The sequence below is a fragment of the Haliaeetus albicilla genome, chromosome Z, assembly GCF_947461875.1.
Source record: "Haliaeetus albicilla chromosome Z, bHalAlb1.1, whole genome shotgun sequence".
NCBI lineage: Eukaryota > Metazoa > Chordata > Aves > Accipitriformes > Accipitridae > Haliaeetus > Haliaeetus albicilla.
This window is the reverse complement of record NC_091516.1, coordinates 20356662-20377603: the sequence shown is the minus strand read 5'-3', so window position 1 is coordinate 20377603 and position 20942 is coordinate 20356662. Positions and strand designations below refer to the sequence as shown.

General features: G+C 36.3%; 1 protein-coding gene across 21 annotated transcripts in view; it reads left to right on the top strand.

Annotated features, from left to right (window-relative positions):
- PTPRD (protein tyrosine phosphatase receptor type D) overlaps positions 1 to 20942 on the top strand; it is a 1298969-nt gene that overhangs the window by 555303 nt on the left and 722724 nt on the right. The gene's annotated exons all lie outside the window — the stretch shown is intronic.

Sequence of the window (20942 nt, the reverse complement as noted above, 5' to 3'; positions counted from 1 at the left end):
GTAAGTAATGCAATAAAGCTATTGAGGCAAACAAGATTAAACAGGTTACCAAAGTATTCTCCTGTGTTTTAAGCTTGTGTTATAGTATTAAATACAATAAAGTCGAGTGCTTGTTTTATAACAAGGGACAATATGATTATCATTCAATTGACATCAAACTCATGAGGAAACCTCATTTGTATAACACAAATAGCTGTCATACTTTGCACACATGGGCAGCAAACAATGCTCCTAGACAGTGGAAACCTAAACCCAAGAGAACAGATCTGTCAGCTTGGTTTTGTGATTCCACTCATTGTGTGAAAGTAGTAGTTCAAAAAGCATCATGGCAGAAATGATGATATATTTTACCATGTTACTCTTTTTTTTGTAATGAGTTACAACCTTTGAGTTCCAAAGCATATTTCTGTTTCAGAAGCTTCTTTTGAAAGGCTGAAATTTTGAATTTTGTAGCATTGATTGAAAAGACTCACATACAATATTTTGTCTTAATATTTGGACAGGTCTGGAGGGCTTTGTTTCCATCCTCTTTCTTTTGGTTTTCCATGAGATTCTTTCTTGCTCTTTTGCTCATAGTCCTTGAGGAGTGGAGCTGATTATTGCTATCCCATATGCTTGTCCTGGTTTCAGCTGGGATAGAGTTGATTGTATTCCTAGTAACTGGTAAAGTGCTATGTTTTTGAGTGAGGTATGAGAAGAATGTTGATAACACTGATGTTTCCAGTTGTTGCTAAGTAATGTTTAGACTAAGCCAAGGATTTTTCAGCTTCTCATGCCCAGCCAGCAAGAAGGCTGGGGAGGCACAAGAAGTTGGGAGGGGACACAGACAGGACAGCTGACCCAAAGTTGCCAAGGCAGTATTCCATAACATGTGACGTCATGTCTAGTATATAAACTGGGGGGAATGGGGGTTGGGGGTGCGCTGCTTGGGGACTAACTGGGTGTCGGTTGGCAGGTCGTGAGCAATTGCATTGTGCATCAACTGCATTATGCATCACTTTTATATTCCAATCCTTTTATTATTACTATTATCATTTTATTAGTGTTATCATTATCATTATTAGTTTCTTCTTTTCTGTTCTGTTAAACCTTTATTATCTCAACCCATGAGTTTTACCTCTTTTCCCGATTCTCTCTCGCATCCCACTGCTGGGGGGGGGGCGGGGGAAGTGAGTGAGCAGCTGCATGGTGCTTCGTTGCTGCCTGGGGTTAAACTACGGCAATGCTTCACAGCAGAGTTGTAGAATCTTCCTTGCAGTAAGTGATTTAGAGGTGTCTATTGTAAGCCTATAAAATGTTTTTAAATTCCAAATCCATCAAATCTAGTTTTTTTCTAAATATCAGAATGTGTACTGGAACACAGAGCTTATTCAGATTCCTGTACTCATAGAAATTCTGTAGTAATAAGCAATCTAACATTGTCAAAACTCTTAAGTGTATCGATACCTGCCTTGTTAAGTTTGTTAATATCTGGTGGTTGAGGAAACAGAAAAAATGTTTGGAAACAATACACTGAAGTAACTGTTAGAGGATTCTCATTATAATACTGATATACTACCCAATATAAGATTCCTGGTAATCAACTTTTTTCTTATGTTTTGAAAAACTGATAATATATAAAAGACACACAAGCATATATCTATGTGTGTGTGTCTGTGTGTGTGTGATGTATAATAAAGCTGTATTTTTGAAGAAAGAAGTACTCAAAACCAATAATATCTCATGGTCTGAGGAACCAGGGTTTCAATATCATGTTAAAGCAGTTTCTATGCTTTTGAATATAGGAGGCAACTGAGATAACTGCGTTTAATAATTGATCAATATCATGAAATTATGGTAAAGTAAGTTTTTCTATGAGTTAAAAAAAAACCCAAACAAATCAAATTATACACAACAGAAATCAACAACTTTATGGGAAAATCCAGCAAAAAAAAAAGAAGCTCTATCAATTTGTTTAAATTGGATCACTTAAGTTTAGCATACTTGGAACAATTAAAAGATGCAACTGCTGGGGGTTTATTATGGAAGGGGGCTCATTTCCAATAGCATAATATTTCCAGTCTATTCAAAGTAGAAAGATAAATAGTCTAATTAAATCCTTGCATAAATTGACAAAGTTCAAATTATGTAAATTAGTTATGGGATTCTCCCTCGTGGTGTTTGTAAACTGTAGGTATAGATGATTTGTCAGAGAACTTTCCTACATTGTTTTATTGTCCTGCAATTTGTTAACATAAAAGTGATGCAGATGACTGAAGCAGAACTTAGAATGATACAGGCAGCTACTGAAGTATCAAAGAATCCTTGCAAAATTTGAATCAAGGATGAAATCTCATCTTGTACTTTAAACAGTGTTTTGCTGAGACAGAAGTTTAAACAAAGGCTTGTGGTATGCCTGATTTAGTAATTTGCAATAAATACTTCAAAGAAGGGGGCACAAATGTCATGGTTTAACCCCAACCAGCAACTAAGAACCATGCAACTACTCACTCATTTCCCAAGCACCCAGTGGGATGAGAGTCAGAAAAAAAGTAAAACTGGTGGGTTGAGATAAGAACAGTTTAATAGAACAGAAAGGAAGAACCTAATAATGATAATGATAACAATAATAAAATAATAATAATAATAGTAAAAGGATTGAAATATACAAAACAAGTGATGTACAATGCAATTGCTCACCACCTGCCAACCGACGCCCAGTTAGTTCCCAAGCAGCGGTCCCTCCCAGCCTCTCTCCCCCCAGTTTATATACTAGACATGATGTCACATGTTATAGAATACCACCTTGGTCACTTTGGGTCATCTGCCCTGGCTGCGTCCCCTCCCAGCTTCTCGTGCCTCCCCAGCCTTCTTGCTGGCTGGGCATGAGAAGCTGAAAAATCCTTGACTTAGTCTAAACATCACTTAGCAACAACTGGACACATCAGTGTTATCAACATTCTTCTCATAAAGAACCCAAAACATAGCACTATACCAGCTGCTTAGGAAGAAAATTAACTCTATGCCAGCTGAAACTAGGACAACAGACAAACATAAGTAGTATTGGCACTATTAAAGTGGTAGTACTGATTGTATGCATATTTTTTTTAAAAAGTTATCATTAAATTATGTATGTATTTTAAAAATAATACTTAATAAATTAATGCTTTCAACTTTCTCCTTCACTTAAGAGTGACTTGGTCATTCTTATGAAGGTTTATCAGAAAAAAAACCACAAACTAATACAGAACCAATGGATGAAAATAAATCTTTCACTGGAAAACTGATACCGGGAACTTACTTAACCTTATGTCAACGTCATGTCCATGACATCCCCTAATACCCAGTATTTATGTTTTTCTATCAAATAAAAAGGAATTAAAAAAAAGACAACACAAAGCAACCAAAACACCCCAATTAAAAGAACAAAACCAAAAAGCCAAACCTTCTTATTCTTTTACCTATTTCTTCTTAATATTTTTTCTAGTCCTCTCCTGCTTCAGATATTAATTTTTTTAAACTGCTTTCACACATATCCTTTATTTATCTATTCCCTCATGTGGTTGAAGAAGGAATATAAAGGTTCAGGACCTTGGTCAAATTTCTCAAAAAAACACCAATCAAGCATGCCATATATTCCTTTACACGTAATTGTTAAATTAAAAAAAAATATACAATGGGAGGAAACAGCAACATCTGTTTCCTGGACATCTTTTGGATGTTCTGAGATAAGTCTGTAAAAGGCAATAGGCAATCACCGCAGTTTTGAAGGATATGTCTGTACTTCTAGGATGTTAAGCAACTGAATGGATTCTGATAACTGTCAATAGTTGTCTTGCTCACATTTTTGGTAGTTTTATGTCAGTGAAAGCAATGTCAAAGAAGGAACTTGTCATGGAACGTGGGATTCATTTTTATTTTATGTTCAGCTTGTGATGCTTTTTTCTACTAGCTGGCACTTAAGAAAGTCATTTTCTTGACTTTGAACCTGTATGGGGGCTATCAGAATTCATCAACCCAGAAATGTCATAATTTTTAGATTTTTTTTGTAGTATTAAATAATCTGATCCAGAAAGATGACAAAAAAACAAACAACATTTTTTTGCATTTAAAAATAATGAAGAGAATTTTTAAAGACAGAATTTTCAGCAGTAAACTTAAAATGGCATTTTGCCTAAATGCCTCTGAATGCTGTACCACAATTTATCAATCAGGCATACGACTGCAGATTTGCTTGTATGTTCACTGGCAAAACCTTGCTGTTAGATACTATATTTAACACGGTATTTGGAAAACTTTACTTCTGACTACTTATTTACATACGCATAGATGGACATAAACACAAACATATGTGGGTTTGTGTGTTTAAAAACATATTAATCTTCCTGAATGCATTCTAGATTTTATCCTGTTCAGTCCTTAAGTGTTTGTATATGCTCTATAGATACACTTACATGCTCCTGAATATGTATACATTTCCAACATGACAGGTAATATTTTCTTAAAAGCACTGCAAAAGTGCTTAGCCACTTGTTCTTTTAATGTAAATTTTGAGCATGATAAGTGTAAGAATACAGAAAAAGCCAATACAGCAAAAATACCTTTTAATGTGCTTAGTAGTAGATTCACTAGCATTTCACTGTGAAATGATATGGCTAGAGATTTTGTAGGTCATGCCACAGTAAAAGTAAAAAGGTGTATGTAAATTAAGCATGAAGTCTGGCGTTCTTTTAGTTTTTTTTTTTTTACTTTTGTGACATTCATGAAAAAGTGACTCTTGCTGAAACGTATTCAATCCTTCTGAGAGATCAAAATGTATCACCTAAAAAAAAGTTTTCTTTTATTTGAAACACAATATATATTCACCAAATTCATTTTTTAATAAGGAATAGCACCAATGAAAAGTTTACCAACTTGCATAAAATGTGAAACAGAAAAAAAAATGTTTTTGTACTGAAGACAGCTTTCACTTTTTAGTAAGCATACTCTGGATATATTGATTAAAAAGTTCTACCATGGCCAAAGCTTAGGCCTAATTATCATTAGGATAATGCTATACAATCTTGATGTTATACTGTCTTTTGTACCTCTGAGCATGTCATTGTATCTCTTGGGAATTTGATTATTTCTGAAGCTAAAATCAACTTTCAAAGAAAAGGCAGCTTGAATCTCATTTTCAGGTGAATGGAGCTAAACATACAGTGGGAGTAAACTCTTGTCACATAAACCAGAGACCCACATGACAGTCCTCAGGGTTTTGCAGTGGTGGTTATATTCTGTTCTTTATAAGGAACTTTGCTAGTTTTCAGCCAGCAACAATGACAGGTTGAAACTTGCTTACAGACCAAAGTACGGGGCTTACTCACCAAGAGATAGGGCTATCATGTAGAGTTGCAAATTCTAGAAGATAAGGATTTGTTAGGAGCTAAATGAAGTCAATCAAGGAAGAAATGATGGTGTAATATTGCTAAATAGACATTAATTTTGGAATCAATTTCTCCAGTTGCATGATTTAAACTATCCAATGGATGACAGCCATGTCTTTCCTGACACACTAGAAATCACTAGTAATGGACACACTGGTGGCTACCATTGTCAATGGATTATTAGCAATTGTTCTTTGATTTTCTGACATCTTTGAACTTCTTTGACAATTCACAGCCATCCCACTAAACAAATTATTGTTGGTTGCTGTCAGGCTATAGGAAAGGGGGAAAAATAGTTTGAAGTTATTACCTTATTTTCAAAGGCCATGTCAGTATCTGCTCACATAAGCTTAGAGTTACTCCCATTTACAAAGGATGTGAAATTGGAAACATAAATAATAAGTTAAAGGTAAATTTGTTTCTTTCATCCAGCCTCCAGCATTATTACTGCAAATCTGAAAAAGAGTTGATTTAAAATACAACATAGCAAAAAGTTTTCCATTTGCTTCAGCAGAGGTCTGTTAACTCTCTGAAGGAAGGAATTTTTCCCTAAGTCCAAAAGATATTGTACTACTATTTTGTAATGCCACAAGAGAAAATTAGTGACTCATATAACCTCACTGAAGTAATTGCTAAAATTACATAATTTGATTTGTTATGATAAATTTGAGAACTTTTTTAAAGGTAACTATTTCCTTTCCTTTCTTAAAAAAAAAAAAGTAATTACATATTTTAATTATTTTTCAGTGTTTAAAGAACTGAGACTTCTTCTTCTGGAATCTTTCCCAAAACCTAGTGAAAAAACTGCTGTTAATATCAGCGGCCTGTAAATGAAGTCCTTTTTCATACACTGCTGGTGAGCTTGATCTTACACAGAAGTCTTTGTCAGTCAGGTCCACATACTATACTTTCTTAGGTATGTAGGTATTTATATCTGTATCTTTCATATGAATTATTTTCACTGGGTTTGTAAAAAACATAAAATAAATGACTGAGTCATTACCTAATGCAGCTTCCCTGCAAAAATGGAGAGGAAGAAGGAATTTGCCCAATAAAATTCTAAAGACCTTTATAAATGCCATATGCAGCATGAGATTTATTGCTTAAGACATTAGAAACCAGAACTGAATCACTCTGTTGTCTCTTTTATTTTCCCATTATTTTATATTCAGCATGAAAACAGAGAAAATAGTTACATTACTCACTGCAGAAGTAAAAGTGCAGTTAAAGCACAAGTTTATCAGAGATTTGATCATTTAAAATTCCCATGGAAAATATAGAATGAAAAATAGACTGGGTATTTAGACTGTTGTTGCGTTATTGGACACATGCTTCAAAGGATAATATCCTGCCTTTTCACCTTCATCCAGATTCTGTTCCTGAAAGAAACAAACTTTTTCAAAGAATATTCTGTATGAAAAGTATCACCTGAATTGTCAACATGTGAAGATCTGTAGAGTCCAGCTCAAATTTGGATAATATTGGTTTGCTGAAATAACATAAGAAGCAAACTATTTTTTTCATTTCATATGCAGTTACAGCTGCCTTCCAAAAGTTATTTTAGGAGTTGTCATGTGACAATATTTCACCAACATGTTTTTTTTTCCTCAATACTTTGTAACTCTGGTCCAATATCAGGATAAAAATCCCAGGAAATGTGTCCTTCTGTGTGCATGTGTGTGTTCTGTGGAAGTTTTTTTCTGAATTTTTATGCTCAGTAAGAAACTGTGTAGAAATAGAAACAGAAAAATTGCATAGTGAAAACAAATCTTTTTCCAGTCCATCGGGAATGGTGGGTCCCACAAATACATGGTTTTCTGTAGGAAAAAAGATTAGGGCCTCATTTTCAAAGAAGATGTAGCCCATACATTCACCTACATCCACTTGGGCAATGAGTCCAGTATAATCTGATCTCTGCTGAGTACTTCAGAATTTTTAGGAGAAAATCACTTATATACTGTGCAAATATATATACAGCTAAATGCAATGTTAGTCTTAAACAAAAGGCTGTTAAATTATTTTAATCTAGAACTCCAACTAAAAATAATTAGTTATTTTAATAAAAACATCAAAGAACACAACATAAACTCTGGGACTCTGAGTCAGGTCAAAGATCCTGCTGGCTCAGTGTGATTCTTCCATTGGTTGTTGGCTGTAAAGGTTTAGGTAATTTTTCTTCTGAAATAGCCTCCAGCTTCTGTCAGTCAGATTGTCAGTTCCACTCAGCTCACTGTATGACACTGAAATGGAAAAGTGGGAAAGGATAATGAAGAAATCTGAAAACATTTGAAATGTTTATAGTTTAGACTTCATTACTAAATAGGCTGTGTAAAGTTTCTCATGTTTTGTTATGTGTCAAATTCAATCAACCTTTTAGAGGTTTCAAAAAGAATGTTGCAGTTCTGAATCAAATTCCTTAGAAATTTTGATCACGTTTAAAAATGAAACTAGAGAGTAAGAAAAGAAAGCACATCATGTCTAAAACACATATTTCTGTGTATATGAGAATCAAAACTTATATCATTTCCATACTCTTAGCAATTTCTTCAAGTACAATCTCTTCCTTCATCTCCTCCCAGTTCAGTCATGTTTGTGTAATGATAAATTACATAGGGCTTTGCTTGCAATACATCTGAATGGGTGTACACAACTCCTAGGATATAATTTTTTTTTTGTCTTTTTCCCCCCTGCCATATCAAGAGTAAGTAATTTATGTACTATGACTTGTCCTTTTGACTGCTGATAACCCTATCAGTCTTTATCAAAGTTTGTATCTGAACTGAAACTTATTTATTTGGACTATGTGTATACTGGGAGACTGAGATTAGGCTTTTTTTGGATCATCTTATCAATAATGAGGAATTAGGGGGAAAAAAGAAGAAATCTGCATTAAGAAAACAACTTTGAAACATATTTAGGTCTGCAAAAGTCTTTCGACAGAAAGTATGTAATTTTAGAGGTAATAAAATAGATGAGATTTCATTGTACAGCTGAGCAGAATTCAGCACCCAATATGTCAGCTTTACATGACAGATTATTAATAAACTGCCACTCTCATCAGTAGATATCAACCGGCAGCCACTGCCTTTTCTGAATCTGAGACTAGAAATTTTATTCTTAAGTATCATTGCTCTCTGATCCACTTCCCTCCTTTCAGTACAAGCCATTCTCTTTCCTACACAGAAAATACATATGGTTGTTGTGCCACACAGTTGATGGCATCCAGTTTATAAAACTAACATATTTCTGAACACCAGCAGAATAGTAGCACACAAATTAACTATACTCAGGTTGTACTGTAGAAAATGAGGACTGGAGCAGGTAGGGCTATTTTTGTACCTGGAAATATGCAAAAGGTCATGGAAAAAATTTTAGTGGATAGTAAAGATCAGCCTTGTCTAAACAGAGAGACACAAGCATATTTTTTTATAAGAAATATTTTGTTTCATAATTTAACTCGTTTTTTCTTGCTTCCAAAACCACTTGACCCCTTTGTAGATCAGTCCCAGTGATGCAAAAAAATAAAAGAGACCTCCTAACATTATATTAACCTTAGAGATAGGTGATATACTCTGTATGATGAAATATTATGTAATCCCTTTCTGCAGAGTAGTTCTTTATGAAGTAAAGAGTGAAACTACTGCATAATGGTCTTATCTGTCTACTGTCAGTATCAGCCACTGCTGAACCAAAAATGATCTAGAGTAATTGGCAGAACTGTGACACTTTCCTGTTCCCAGTGGTTGCTTCACTACTCTGCTGGGCACAGCATGAGCTTGTAATTTTGGATTGCGAGTGTTATTAGAGTCTGAAGAGCATAGCACTCCTTCATTCACAGCACTGAAAGCTACAGTGATGTGCACCATCTACAGTAACCTGTAGGAAACACCTACAGAATTTGATGACTGAGTTCAAAAGGTTGGAGTTGGTATGGGGATACAATTCTTTGTCAAAGTCTGCCAGATGTTTTTTAAACCTTTTGGAAAGAATCATAGAATTATAGAATCATAGAATGGTTTGGGTTGGAAGGGACCTTCAGAGAACATCTTGTCCAACTTCCCTGCCATGGGCAGGGACATCTTTCACTAGATCAGAGTGCAGATAATTCTTAACCTGCGTAGAAGACCCTAAATTGCCCATGGAACAGATTTAAGGCAGATCTTAGCTAGCCTCCATGACTTGTGTCATCTGGGCAGGACAAGTAACCTGAAAAAAACTAAAAAACCTAAAAGAAAGTCAGGACAAAGTAGCAGAATATTGTGCCAGTTTCCCTCCTTTCTGCTGCCTGAATGCAAGAGTTTAAACCAAAGGAAAAACATACATTGTCATGATGCATTCCCAGACAAGAAGCTGTTTCTGAAAGAATATTAGAGCTTTCAGCCTGGGTCTTCCTTCCACATCCACCACAAACATGAAACTGAATCTACATGAGAGTGCAGGCCTGCCACAAAGGCTTCTTCTTAATGAGTTCCTTCACTTCCAGCAGGATGAGTATTGATCCAGGTTTGCCTCGTTTTATTAGATTTAATTACACATAAGGCTTATTTTCCTAGCTATTTCTGAACCAATTAGTGTTGAAAAAAATAGCAAAATGTAAATAGAGAATGTGACAAAAGTAGTGCATGGTATTTCTCTGGAACAGATGTCTCCCCCACTGTAGGACAGAAGACCACTCTCCACATTCTAACACTAAGCATATGCTTTTCCCTTAGTTACTATTATGGCAACTTTCTTTTCTCCTCATTTGGGGCAGATGAGCCAGTATTCCATTTGCTAATCCTTTCAAAACAAAAACAAAGCCCAAGAAATGCTTCGTGTAAAATTTCTTTGTGTAAAAATATATCAAAACTTGATGATGTTATGTCATGCCGTCTCCATGTTCCTTTCTAACCAAAGCAATCTACTTGTTCGTAGAGGAAATAGAACAGACACTGATAATGAATAACTTTGAGTTGTGTTCTTGCTTCAGTGGCTCAATCTGTTATGATCGATTATTATTGCTCTCAGGCAGATCTCTTTCTTTGTGAAAGGATTGGCACATTGGTGCTGTAGTGATGGGCCTCAAGAAGTACTTTGCTAGCTGGAGTAGAAACTACTCCCTCACTTTGTTTCAGCATAGCAAGCCAATTTGAACAGAAAATAAATGCCAAAAATACAATATATGGATGCAGGAGTGACACTTCAGCTTTCTAGAGCAATACTAGTTGCTGTATTAAGTGCAGATTTGGGAGGCAATTCATTGGTGAGGCAACACAATAATCTAAGTCTTATAAAGTGCAGCTCTTGAGCATTAGTATCTGATTCCGTCATAACCAAAGTGCCACAGGGCTGCAGTTATTGATCAGGAAAGAATGATAGCACAGGATTTGGCATGGTGTCTTGTGCACAAAGCATGCTGGGTACGACTGACTGTTCACAGGGTGAAAGATGATATGACAACACCTTCAGCTCACTAACAGCTGGCACATGGCATTCTCCGTGTTACAGACCATGAGGCCTCTGCTGAGATGTGTGAACCATCACAGAATATTTGTCATGCCTACACCAAAATATACATATTTCTTCATGAAGACACATAGTCATTTTTACTACCCACTTTCCAAGGAACAATGTTAATCCTTTTTCACTCCTCTACCTTTCCTCAGTTCTTTAAGTATATATACCTAAAGTAAGTACTTATATATATATATATATATACACTAACTTTTTTATATATATATATATACACTACAGCAGAACTGTAGTAAAGGCAGCAGTGGTGTTTCTTTTACTCCCTCCTGCTTACGTGTGTAATGTCTCTCTCTTTCTTAAAAAATATTGGTATCACTACCATAACAAACCAGAAAGGAATGTTGTTGTAGGATACAGGTGAAAATGAACCAAATAGCAGCATTTAGCCATGAATGGGAAACCAGTATTTAGGCAGTTCCTGGCTATATCTGTAGCTCTGAAACATTATTGGGTACAGTAAATGTCAGATAGTTTTGTACATTTAAATTTTAAATTTGGGTAGAAGTTAGTTCTGTGGAGAAGAGAAGGAAAACTCTTATGTGACAGATTCTTCTATTCCCATTTTCTCACTTTTGTGTGCTTTGGTAGTTTTTTGCTTGTAAGTTTTAGGAAAATGTGTCAAGAACTAAAGTATGACTTAGAAAGCTTGCCATGTAACCTGCAGAGAAAAGAAGGTGCTGAACTGCAATGATTAGAAAATATTTTATATAAACTGAAGAGTTCTTCCTCTTTTCTAAACACAGAAGTCTTACAAAATTTTATATATTTTGGACTAAATTGCAGTGAGGATAATACTGAAATTGCCATGCATTAGCAGGTTGGTGCTTCCCTTGCACAGCCCTCTCAGTAATCCCAGGTCATTCAGTAATCTGTTGTTTTCTAGGTACAATCCTGAACAGTAAACATTTCTCAGGTAGAGTTTTAATTCCCTGTATTCATGTTTTATTTATTTTAAATGCGTACCAAAATAAATCAATTAAAATAAGAACTATATACTTCAGTTTTTCATTTATTTTAAGTCCTGTGAATGAGTGCCCTGCTGACTCATAGTGCCACATAGGTGTTACAATACACCTGGCCAGTTCAAAGGGACTACATTAAAGAGAAGATTCACAATGCAGTCAGAAAGCATTATTTTTATGTCAGTGTTCTTTCAACTTCTGTCCTGCCTTATGTTTTTGAGTGTCTTTTCTCTTGCCTCCTCTGTGGTGCTGTTGAATGTTAATGATACTTTCTGTAGGCATCGTTTCATGAATTATTTCTTCTTAGCAGTCATTTTTTCAGATTGATTCTCTGTTTTCTCATAGACAGTACCTGGCAGATACATAGTAGTGATAATTATTAAGCAGAACTCTGGTTAGACTCAGAGTTTTAACCCTTTAAACTGCTTCACTGTTTCTTTGACCTCTAATCAAGATGCACTTTCTTTCCAAACAAGATTCTGTTCATAGCTTCTTTATGGAACAACCTGGGAAATGATGGTATTGGGAAGAAAGACTTCAAAAACAGAGCAATTTTATAGAATAAATAAATGGCTAGTCAGGAAGCCGTCACTCACTCTTAAGTTACTTCATCTGGAGAGCTTGCAATTCTAGTCAGTTTGTAGGAATCCTATGCAGTGCAGCTCAACCTTGGTGTACTAACATGTGCCAACAGCTCACTGCATTTTCTTCAATATAGAATAAAAAACTTTGGTATTCTAATTATTATTCAATAAACTAGGAAACAGAAATCTTAAAACAAATGTTTAGGCCAAAATTTAATTTGGTCTTCAAAGCTTTCAAAATGACACAGATATATCAAGGCTATATGGTATCCTAGTCCTTTGCACTGTTGTTACAATATTCAGTTATGTAGTAAGAATGAATGATTTAGTTGCCGTTTAATCTCATTCACCTGTTCTTGCTTATGATTTTCTTGCTCCTGTGTTTACACATGACCTAGTTTTCTTTTCACTTGCATCTACTGCAAGTATGTATAACAAAATCAGTTGAACACAAACCAGATTAAATATTTAAGATTCCTATAGTACTATTCTGCCCCATTCCACTGGTAAAAGTGACCAAAGAATATTCTAGGCAATCAGTGAATCTATTTTATTTGATGATTGATACTTCACTTGGTGAGCACTGTTATTATCAGATACATGTGCAGTGTTGCAGATTTAATGGCTTTTATATAAATGTCTTTAAAAGTACATCTTAAAATGCTGACTGTACTTAATAGAGATTAAGTAGACATTATTTATACAACTCTTTTAAAGAAAACTATATTGGTTTGTTTTTCTAGCAATTCATGCTCTTGCAGTAGTTTACGTAAGGCTACAGGTTCCTTCAGTGTATTTTCTTAATCTTTATTCTCCTCAGTTAGGAGATTGCTAGCTTATTTTCAAGATTGCTCCAATTTTTCAACTGCAAAACAGCAGATGAGTAGGTCTGGAGCAGACACACTAGTGCTTTGGAGTCCAGACCACTGTGATGGCTACAGAAGAGTGCCAAAACTGGCTGGAATCCGAGACTAACTCTCATAGATAGACGAAAGCCCCACCACTGGACTTTGCTTTGCAGAGCTGGAGCAAGGAACAAGAGAGGTGCATAAAAAAAGGCTGAAACTCTGGCAACTGCTGCTACCATTGAGAGTGGTGTCATTGTAACTCTGTAGCAGTAGGGTGAAAAAGAGATGGCAGCAGCTCAAAAGAGATTGTGCTTGGAGGAGGAGGGAGAGGAAGGCAGGCACACTGGTTCTTGGAAACTCTTGCTGTGATTTGAACTCCAATAGAGACTTCATGTTGCAGGGGTGGGGGCATATTTTTGCCTCTCATTGAGTTGTGAAATACAAGCAAACAAAGCAAAAGCTTCTGCAGACTCCTGATGTGAAGCAGGAAAACTCTCAAAGCTCAACTGTGCCAGACTGGATAGATACTTTTGGGCCAGTTCAGGTAGTCAGCCAAAGATTTCATCCTTGCCCAAATACTGGCTGTTGTAACATTGCCACATGACTAGTTTCATTCTAATGCATTTTGCAAAAACTACTTATATGTGCATACATCAATGTGTATGTGGATAGTAGTTTTGCACCTGGGAAAGCCTAGTCTTATTAGAAAAGGGATGGTGATATGCATATCATGTAACAAATGTCACCATTTGGTTATGCTTTTGATATTTCTCTCAAAGTAATCTGATATTTAATTTGCTTCTTGTGAAATAAAATAACAGAGTCCTAAGGAATTCAGGCCCTATCACTTTGGTGACTGCTCTGATGAGAGGCACTTCCAGCCTTCATAAAAATCTGCAGTTCAGAAAACTTCCTACTATATGATATACATTTTGTATTCTATACCACATACCACATACTATTTTTTTGAGTTTTTTTATTGTTTTGTATTTCTTTAATGTCAGTCTTGCAAGGTACTTCTGGGCACTACACTAGTGTAAATAAGTGGTTTAAGCCCAGTCAGTAACAAAGCACCATGAAGCCACTTGCTCAACCCTCTACCTCACCAAGCCCCAGTGGAGTGAGGAGGAGAAAATAGAAAGACATGTTTATGGGTTGGGACAAAGACAGGGAGGGATCACTCAAGAATTATGGTCAAGAGCAAAACACAGACTCAACTTGGGGAAAAAAACAAATTCACCTCCGGCGCACCTCCTTCTCCCCCTCCTTCTTCACTGACCTTGGTGTCTGCAGAGCGGTTTCTCTCACATTCCGCTCCTCTCCTCCACTGCAGCTTTCCCCTTCTTAAATCTGTTCTCCCAGGGGCTCTGCCACCATCGCTGATGGGCTCAGCCTTGGGCAGAGGTGGGTCTGACTTGGAGCTGGGGGACCTTCTAGCAGCTTCTCACAGGAACCACCGCTGTAGACCCCTCCACAGCTACCAAAACCCCACCACACAAGCCCAAAACAATAAGTATCTTTATCTAGCAGTACTTTGCTGAATACTTCTTACTGATTTTTTCTTTTTAGACATGTACAAGATTTTTCAGAGAATGTTTTAATGAATTATTTTTGTGTAATATGACCACTGCACCATAACACTGTTTTTCCTTTATTTTGTGAAATGATAATAGACAACCCATTTGAATTAGGTCTTGAAATCTGATCAAATGTTCCAGAAGTTCTAGCATGAACACTACAGTTTCTCTGCGATCCATGTCAGAAATGCAGCTGTCAACACTAAAGCACACCTGCCACCAGTTTGCTGTCAGCAAATTATTTCTCAGTTTTATTAGGAAGTGCAGTAAATTGCCAGAACAAAGCTTTGGTCTCATATTGAACCTTATGTCATATTCTAAATTCACAATCCATAAATCAAAAGGTGTAAGGAAGTTGACATGGAAATAACTTTGAGTTGGAGAAGTCACATACTAGAAAGTTTTGCTTCAAAATAATACTGTGGATATCTTCACAATGTTGTTAAGTAGAACAACACAAGCTGCTAAGAATTGAGCAGGTCATCTATCTATGGGCTGTTGAGACTATACATGTACAGTGTGTTACAGAGAAAGGAGTATGGGTCTTACTGCTTTCAAACAAAAAATTTTTCACTTTACCACAAGTAGTTTTGGAAGCACAAGAAATCCATGGGTCATTATCATTCAAATTAGGATAGGTATGTGTATTGGATTTGGAATCAGCCAGTAGACTGATGTTCTGAAGGAAGATACATTTATGTATGTCAAAATGCATTCAACATCTAAAGCTTTGACTTTCTTATATAAACTATGGCTTCTGGTCCAAGGTTCTAATCTGATATTCTCTAAAGAGAATTTGGTCTCTAAAGCATGTAACATAAATTTTTGTTACTTAAGATTCTGAGAAGGAGCAGAGGTATGGCACATTTTATATAGGATCACAAGTTCTAAGACTTGAACTGTATTCTCCCGAATGAATGATTAGACTTTATCTGCTGTACCACCTTGCTGGAGGCTTTATGGTTTTAAACTGCATTTGTCAGTTATGTAAGATTGCACAATCAACCAGCCACATGATGCTTTTATCTCCTAAAATAAAAAACATTTTTCACGGTGGGGTTTTTATTTCCCTCTCCTTTTTAGAATTTTTTTTTAATTTTATGAAATAGTTTTTAAAACTATGTAATAAATATGCATTTGAGATCCTTTTTCTAAAACACTATATTGTAACTGAATGTTGTCATGAGAGTTCAAAAGGCCTTAGCTCTTTTCTAGGCCTCTTTTGTTTAGGTGCTTATCATTTCACTCATCATATTTTCCCATTCCTGCTTTCTGCTGACTTGCCACAGAGATTTTGAATTATGTGAGTGAAATTGTCTGTGCTTGTATGTGAACAGAACTGTACACTGAAAAAGGGCTAGCTGGCATAACTCTTGATGGAATATCTGGAATATCTGAGCACCTGATTTGCAGAGAGCTTACTGACTTTATCCTTGAGACATCACCTCCATGCTTTGCATAGTTGTGAATATCTGAAGCTCATTCTTTAGAAGTGGTGTTAATAGTTGTAATAGAAACAGCAGAGTACTGTGGATGCAGACAGTTTCACTTTGCTTGATTATAACTTATTACAGAAAACTCTGTTACTAGCTAAGGCAAACTACGCATTAAGCAGTCTTGTGTCTTAAAAAGATTCAGTTTTAGGTAATCTGGCAAATTGTCATTTAACACTAAACAGCCAAGAGCAAAAATCAGACTCCCTTTTAGGAAGCTGATCCTCCAGCTGGTAGTTAGGATTTTTCACAGATGTTTGCCTGTCCTAGACTAGAGAAGCTACAAGGGATCATGAAATCTAAGCAGCTTCTGAGATCCAATTCACAAACCGGGCCTTTTATGGCTAAGGCCAAGTGAGACGGCTCTCTCCCTGTCTATAAACATTTAGATTAACATCACACAGGAAGTATAAAAGATTATGTAGAGCGAAGACTTTTATCGGCATGGCTTCCTCCTGCTCTACAATTCAGTGTGAAGTAGCCATGTTGCCAGTTTCACTGGCTCATGGAAAGACAGCTTAAGGGCAGTTTTCCATTAGCACAGAGTTGTTACAGGTACTCTTACAGCAGCTGCGGTCCTCATCACTGGGCAACGTAGATTTAAAAAAAATACTTGTGGATGGTATACATGTGGTGAGGCCATGAATGAGCTAATCTTCTACTGCACTATCAGCTCTTTATACACCTGAATAAATTAATTTTGTCTCGGGATACTCAAGGATTTCTCTTATACATTGCAAAGGGCTTCCTCTTCTGAGAACACACAGGATCTGGGGAATCTTGTCTAATTTCAAATGTAATTTGTACATCCTCTCCTTCCCCCAACATACCATGCAGGTTAGGTATTTCCTTATGTCCCTTGTCATCCCCTATAAAACTATCACATAGACATAACTGACATATATAATGTTAACCCAGTGGTTTTAAAATACATTTCCTTAATTTATACTGTTATGAATGCATGCATATATATGTTTATACATATAAAGATAATGTTTATAGTTAATAAATAGATACTAAACACCTTGGCCACTTCCAAGCACTGCTAAATAAACTTGTATTAATTTTCTAAGAAAATAGAGGAATATGAAATCACAGCTTGGGAATAAATGAAAGAGAAACACTTAGTAGAATCCAGGAGCAAGAACTGTATAAAATAGTGTCTATGAACCTTTTCACGTATGTCCACTGTTTCCCCTCTGACATAATCCAAAGCAAAGAACACTATATTATGTCATGTAGATAAGACAATAGCTAAGAAAAATTTCCATCCAGAGAACAGATTAAAATTGATTTAACAAATCTGGAACAACTTATCGTGCTGAGCACAGAATTTGATACTTGCCTGATAAAACTTGCCTCAAGACCATAGGTACAAAATGAAAATACTATTCAAGAAGTGGCAGTCCCTACTCAAGTCTATAGAACTTCTGTCTGAAAAGTTAGGGCAAAGTAATTCATTAATGAAACTTTATTGTATCTTGTTGCTAAGACTGATGAATTTACATATTCAAACAGAATTTTAAGAAAAGGAAAGTATAATATTGGGATTAGCATAGAATATTAGAAACAGTTCTAAATAATTCATGAATTAGTAACTGCATAAATTTCTCCTCTGTATTTTAAAATTAGATGTAAGTAAGAATGCTTTCAGAGGAAAAAATATACAGAGTGCTGTACACATTATAGCTACTCAGCTGTTTTAAGACTTTGAGATATTTTTTGCATTAGATTAACTATTAAACACTGATATATATCTTTAACTTGTTTCTTTTTATTTTTCTTTATTTTGTAAACATTGTGGAAATTATTTTGTTCATTAGGAAACATTGATGTTACATAACAATGCATAACTATAAATATTTGCATTTCTGTCTGCATTACAATCACCTAAATTAAAAAGACCCAAAACGTAACAAACAAAACCAAACCAAATTCATGGTCCTAGCCACAGTTAATTCTAAGTTTGTATTTATCCACATAGTTTTGTTGGGATATAGGCCATATATTTTATTTTTCATAGGTCCAAATCTTGATCAATCAAGTTATGGTAGCCTGACTCATGCAATTACATAGAAGACAGTATTTTGATGTGTAGCCAATCCACTAAAACAGCTTTCCAAAGAAAAATGTGTTGAAGGGAACCAAGGAAAGTAGAAACTGCTTTGAAAAAAAGAAGAAAGAAATAATCAACCTTTGTACTTAATAGTTGTCCAAGAGACAAATTGCCAGAAAAGTTGCTGTCTGCCCAAAGGGAAATGCTACCTCCAAAATTTTTAACAGCTTCATGTTGACATTTCTTCAAATGTTCTCTAAACCAGCAATACCAGCTTTTTATCCTCTGAAGTACCGTATGCTCTTCTTTTGGAAATAACACTCTAAAAACCTAATGCTGTAAGGTAGTTTGTCGAGACATCAGTGAAAGCAAAAGAAAATACTTAGAAGCAGAGACTGATGACTTGCCAGTATGGCCTTAAAAAATCTACTGTAATTGTTGTTTCTTGCTCAAAGCACTGAATGCACCAGGATTTGTACTAACCTTTTCTATTCTGCTGTTAATAATTTTAGATACAAGCTTTTAATTAACACTGAGTAATGGATTTTTTGCCAATATAAGCATGTTAATCGTTGTGTATCTTACTGTCCTAGTTCCAGCTGGTATGGAGTTAACTGTCTTCCTAGTAGCTGGTACAGTGCTATGTTTTGAGTTCAGTATGCGAAGAATGTTGATAACACTGATGTTTTCAGTTGTTGCTAATTCATGTTTAGACTGAAGTCAAGGATTTTTCAGCTTCTTATGCCCAGCCAGCGAGAAAGCTGGAGGGGCACAAGAAGTTGGCACAGGAAACAGCCAGGGCACCTGACCCAAAGTGGCCAACAGGGTACTGCATACCATGGGACATCCCATCTACGTTAGGAACTGGGAAGGAGGGGCGGGGAATCGCCGCTCAGGGACTGGCTGGGTGTCGGTCAGCGGGTGGTGAGCAATTGCCCTGCGCATCATTTGTACATTCCAATCCTTTTATTATTGCTGTTGTCATTTTATTAGTGTTATCATTATCATTATTAGTTTCTTCTTTTCTGTTCTATTAAACAGTTCTTATCTCAACACATGGGTTTTGCTTCTTTTCCTGGTCTTCTCCCCCATCCCACTAGGTGGGGGGGGGGAAGTGGCTGCGTGGTGCTTAGTTGCTGGCTGGGGTTAAACCACAACACTTACTTCAGAGGAAAATTCCCATTTTGATAGCAAACCTTCCATCAGTCTCCTACAAAACAGCTTCCAGGAGGTGTATCTTGTGCAGTTTCTATCTGACAAACAAATATCTGACATTTAGCAGTGTGAAAAATACTCCACTCTGTTTCCTAGCCTTTCATCTCCTTCCTGATGTGACTGCTACTCACAAAGGCGAAGGTATATGCCAAACTTTTTTTCTAGCTACAAGAAAGTTTTAATTGAAAACAAGAGTGCCAGGTTTGAACACAGCTTCAGCAGATTAGCAGTTAAATTAGAAGGGGCTTTTCATTTAAGTTCCAGTGTTGATATGTCACTGTGCCCTGTCACTTTGAAAAGCGATAGTGCTTTGTTATCAGTGCTGAGCACAGGCAGCCTCCTGATGTAGAGGCAGACTAAAATAGGCTGCCAGACTGATGAAGGCACCATGCACATGTTGCGTCCTCCCTTGCAAAGAGATGTGGAGGGGTGGTGCTGACACACTGCTCTGCTTAGACAAATAGGTTGATCATCTCCCAGGGTCTGGATTCCTGACATCTAACAAAAAAAAAAGAACTGATGGCAAAAATGTTCATTGTAGTTCAGCTCAAGGAGTATGGAGGGATTCAGAGACTACAGTAGCATTTCTCATTAATAAATGATTCCTTGTATGTTTGCTTATCATCCCTTTTGGCAGGAAAAAGCTTTGTGGGATTAGTCATTTTTGAGAGTTCTGTATGCACAGAAGTTACAAGATTTGAGGGATGTTCATATCTTATTTTGAGGTTTTAGATGCAGAAGAGGTATATGAATGTTATTTATTCTCAGCTTCTATAATTAAGAACTAGTATAATTATTTTAATATTTGAAGTCACTTTTTACATAGCTCCAGCTTGCACTGCTCTGATAGAAAATGGATTTGATTACCTTTTTCCTTCTGTTGTTCCCTACCATGAATGTCTTCTTGGGCCTGCCATGGCGATCTAAATATCACCCATCTGATGCTTTTTTCTGTCTAATATTCTCAGATACCTATCTTAATTATAGTAAGAAAAGATTTCATGTGTTCTGTACTTGGCATGATAGAGGGAAGACACTTGGCCTGTGCATTGGATCTTCATGGTAAGGTTTTGTAGTCGGGGTGCTGCAGGGGTGGCTTCTGTGAGAAGCTGCTAGAAGCTTCCCCCATGTCCAATAGAGCCAATGCCAGCCGGCTCCAAGGCCGAGCCCATCAGTGACAGTGGTAGTGCCTCTGCGATAACATTTCAGAAAGGGAAAAAAAGTTGCTGGGGCACAGAAAATACAGCTGAAGAGAGGGGTAAGAATATGTGAGAGAAACAGCCCTGCAGAC